The sequence below is a fragment of the Galeopterus variegatus genome, unplaced genomic scaffold (assembly GCF_000696425.1).
Source record: "Galeopterus variegatus unplaced genomic scaffold, G_variegatus-3.0.2 Scaffold208, whole genome shotgun sequence".
Taxonomy (NCBI): domain Eukaryota; kingdom Metazoa; phylum Chordata; class Mammalia; order Dermoptera; family Cynocephalidae; genus Galeopterus; species Galeopterus variegatus.
Genome location: NW_007726319.1, coordinates 25,992 through 30,815, shown reverse-complemented (window position 1 = coordinate 30,815; position 4,824 = coordinate 25,992).

The window sequence follows — 4,824 nt, the reverse complement described above, 5'->3', positions numbered from 1 at the left end:
TCTGGCCCTATGTCCTCTTCTGATTCTCATGCTTCCCTCAGTGACCCAGTCTTCCATGGCTCTAACTGCCTGTGTTAGTCATCTCGTGCTGCCATGGCAAACTAACATAGCCTGGGTGGCCTAAACAACAGACATTTATTTTTCACAGTTCTGAAGGCTGAAAGTCCAAGATCAAGGTGTGGGCAGGTTTGGTTTTTTCCTGAGGCCTCTTTCCATGGCTCGCAGACCCTCTCACTGTGTCTGCACATGGGCTTTCCTGTGTGCGTGCGTCCCTGGTGTCTCTGTGTGTCCAAATTTCCTCTTTTTTTCTTGACTGTTATAACCACAAAGAAATGATGAATATTTAGGTGATGGATATATAACTATTCCGATTGAATCATTGTACAGTATATGCACATATTGGAACAACTGTACCCCGTACGCATGTGCAATGAAAAACAACAACAACAAATCTCTTAGGGCCCACCCCAGTGGCCTCATTTGAACTTAATCACCTCTTTGAAGACCCTGTCTCCAAATACAGTCACATTCTGAGGTACTGGGGGTTGGGGATTCAACACGCGAATTTTGGGGATACAATTCAGCCCACGGCACTGCCTCTGAAGCCGTCTCATGTAGGAGGTAGGAGCTTATAATGGGGAAGACTAAGTTTTAACAGCCTCACTGCCTAAGTTCAAATCGTCCATCTATCACCTACTAGGTTTATAATCTGGGGCAAGCTTCTTAACCTCTCTGAGACTCACTTCCTTATTTATATCGCGGGCACACTAAGGTCTTTGTGGAGACTGAAAAGTTATTACACACTGTGCTGAGACAGTGCCTGGCACCTGGGAAGTATTGGGTGTTGTCGTTTTGCTTTGCGGTCAGCTTCCAAATATAAGTCTTCCTTCATGGCCTCTCCCGGGGTCTGAATCTGACTGTCCCAGTGCTCTGCAGCCCTCTCCACATGAATGCCATGCACTCAGGCACTTACCCCTCAAAATTGCACTGACCTGCAGACATCCTGGTTTCTCCCTGGCCCAGCGAGGACCTTGGCATTTGGCTCAGAATCATTTTGTCCACCTCAATTCTTGTCTTCGTTTTGCAACTGCTCTAACTATACAATTTGAAACTCCAGGGTACAAATGTATGGCTACCAGTTCCAGGGCCAGCCTCATTTCTCTCTCTACCCTCCCTCCTTCCCTGCAATGGACCCTGTCCTCCTGGCCCATCAACTGCTCTGCATCAGGGACAGTGCTAGGCACTGGGGACACACATATATAAAGGACACATCCTTGCCCCTAAGGAGCTGCCATCTATATTCAAGAATTAAAAAGGCAGTTTTTAAATACTGGACCTTTTATCATAATTTCTATCGTTAACACTCGTTGGTGTACTCACCTTTTTAGCTTGATTTTTGCCAATACTGTGTCTGGGGAACAAGAGCCCTTTGTTTGAGTTGTGGGTTTATAGCTGCTTTTGATTGAATGTCCCCCCAAAACTTAATCCCCACTGTAACAGTTGAGGGCAGGAAATCTTATTATGGTAATTGAAAGGTGGGGCTTTGGAGAGGTGATTAAATTGTAGGATCATGCCCTAGTGAATGGATTAATAATGGTGGTCAGAAGCATGGTCCTGAGGGCTTCAAAAGAAGAGTACATGAGAGTCTCTTTCTCTGCTCCATCCTTTTCTGCCATGTGAGACCCCTGCATTGCTGTAAAGCCACCACCAAAGAAGACCCTCACCAGATTTGTTCCCTAGACTTTGGACTTCCCAGCCTTTGAAATTGTAAGAACAGCATTGTGGGCCATTGAATGCAGAGGTTGCCTCACTGGGTGGCCTGGCTGGGGGATGGTGCAAAGCCTCAGGCTCGGATGACCACTCTAATGGGTAGACCAGTAGGCAGCACCCTAACCAGAATGGCCGTCCTCAGGGGGCAGCGAGAAGAACCGACCATTTCTTTGGGGCTCCCTGCTGCTGGCAACAATGCTGCTCGCTCTTGCAATTGTGTGGTGTTGCTTTTAATATAGTCTGAGAACCTGACCTTGTCAACCCCCACAATGACCACCTTCCAAATAAAATCTCTCCGTCTAAAGCTCCTGTTGCTTTAGAACCTTCTCAGAAATATTACCCTATTGCTCACCCCTTCTCTCCGTAGTATCTTCAATCTCCCATGGGGTCTCTTCCATCAGCATTTAAATATGCTCAACTTTTTCATGTTGAAAAAGAAAATTTTTTAAACTCCACATCCTCTTCCATCAGCTACTACTCCTCTACACAGCAAATTTTCTGAAAGTGTTGTCCGTATTTGTTATCTCCATTTCCTTCCATTGCAGGTAGGTTTTAATTTCCTTAGACATTGCTGGCCCCTCCCTCCTTTTTGAAATAGTCTCTTCCCCTGGTTTCCATAGAACAAGCCCTTCTGGTTTTCTCCCACCTCCCTGATCATGTCTGCTTTGTCTCCCATGCCACCTCCGCTTCTGTCTTTGTGGACTGGACTCCTCAAAGTTTGCTTTCAGTCTCTCTTCTCTTCTGCCTTGGCCCATGATTTCAATTGCTCACATATGACTCCCAGTGTGAATCTCCAGCTCCAACATCTCCTCTGTGACTCAGACCTGCCGATCTTACGATTTCCTTGACATCTTTCCTTGCTTGTCTCAAAGGACTTTCTAGTGGAAGTTATATAAAACTGAACTCATGATCACCACCCAGACCCCCTCCACCTACACCGCCACCCTGCCTCGATTCTCTGTTTCTCATCTTGATGAGCGGTGCCGTCATCTGTCCTAGTACGTAAGCCACAGCTCTAACCATCATGCTTGACAACTCCCTCCCTTTTAACCACATATCAGTCTGTCACTGAGTCCAGTCATTTCTGCCTGCTAGATGGGCCCTGAAATTCACGTGAGAGTCTCTCTCTCTGCTCCATCCTTTTCTGCCATGTGAGACCCCTGCATTGCTGTAAAGCCACAACCAAAGAAGACCCTCACCAGATGTGTTCCCTAGACTTTGGACTTCCCAGCCTTTGAAATTGTAAGAACAGCATTGTGGGCCATTGAATGCAGAGGTTGCCTCACTGGGTGGCCTGGCTGGGGGATGGTGCAAAGCCTCAGGCTCGGATGACCACTCTAATGGGTAGACCAGTAGGCAGCACCCTAACCAGAATGGCCGTCCTCAGGGGGGCAGCGAGAAGAACCGACCATTTCTTTGGGGCTCCCTGCTGCTGGCAACAATGCTGCTCGCTCTTGCAATTGTGTGGTGTTGCTTTTAATATAGTCTGAGAACCTGACCTTGTCAACCCCCACAATGACCACCTTCCAAATAAAATCTCTCCGTCTAAATACATGAGAGTCTCTTTCTCTGCTCCATCCTTTTCTGCCATGTGAGACCCCTGCATTGCTGTAAAGCCACCACCAAAGAAGACCCTCACCAGATGTGTTCCCTAGACTTTGGACTTCCCAGCCTTTGAAATTGTAAGAACAGCATTGTGGGCCATTGAATGCAGAGGTTGCCTCACTGGGTGGCCTGGCTGGGGGATGGTGCAAAGCCTCAGGCTCGGATGACCACTCTAATGGGTAGACCAGTAGGCAGCACCCTAACCAGAATGGCCGTCCTCAGGGGGGCAGCGAGAAGAACCGACCATTTCTTTGGGGCTCCCTGCTGCTGGCAACAATGCTGCTCGCTCTTGCAATTGTGTGGTGTTGCTTTTAATATAGTCTGAGAACCTGACCTTGTCAACCCCCACAATGACCACCTTCCAAATAAAATCTCTCCGTCTAAAGCTCCTGTTGCTTTAGAACCTTCTCAGAAATATTACCCTATTGCTCACCCCTTCTCTCCGTAGTATCTTCAATCTCCCATGGGGTCTCTTCCATCAGCATTTAAATATGCTCAACTTTTTCATGTTGAAAAAGAAAATTTTTTAAACTCCACATCCTCTTCCATCAGCTACTACTCCTCTACACAGCAAATTTTCTGAAAGTGTTGTCCGTATTTGTTATCTCCATTTCCTTCCATTGCAGGTAGGTTTTAATTTCCTTAGACATTGCTGGCCCCTCCCTCCTTTTTGAAATAGTCTCTTCCCCTGGTTTCCATAGAACAAGCCCTTCTGGTTTTCTCCCACCTCCCTGATCATGTCTGCTTTGTCTCCCATGCCACCTCCGCTTCTGTCTTTGTGGACTGGACTCCTCAAAGTTTGCTTTCAGTCTCTCTTCTCTTCTGCCTTGGCCCATGATTTCAATTGCTCACATATGACTCCCAGTGTGAATCTCCAGCTCCAACATCTCCTCTGTGACTCAGACCTGCCGATCTTACGATTTCCTTGACATCTTTCCTTGCTTGTCTCAAAGGACTTTCTAGTGGAAGTTATATAAAACTGAACTCATGATCACCACCCAGACCCCCTCCACCTACACCGCCACCCTGCCTCGATTCTCTGTTTCTCATCTTGATGAGCGGTGCCGTCATCTGTCCTAGTACGTAAGCCACAGCTCTAACCATCATGCTTGACAACTCCCTCCCTTTTAACCACATATCAGTCTGTCACTGAGTCCAGTCATTTCTGCCTGCTAGATGGGCCCTGAAATTTTTCTCTTGTCTCCAGTTGCACTCCAATCTTCTTCTTTTTTTTTTTTTCCTTTTTGTCTTTTTTCGTGTCTGGCAACGGACCGCAACCCTCAGTGTCACGCCCGCACTGGACCGGGACCGGCAACGGGATTGCAACCCTCGGTGCTGCACCCGCCCCTCGCTCAGCCAGTGAGCGGGAACCGGACCGTACGTAGGATCCGAACCCTCGGCGGGAGCGCCGCCGCGCGCCCCCCGGGGGCACTGTGGCAGGGCGCCCCC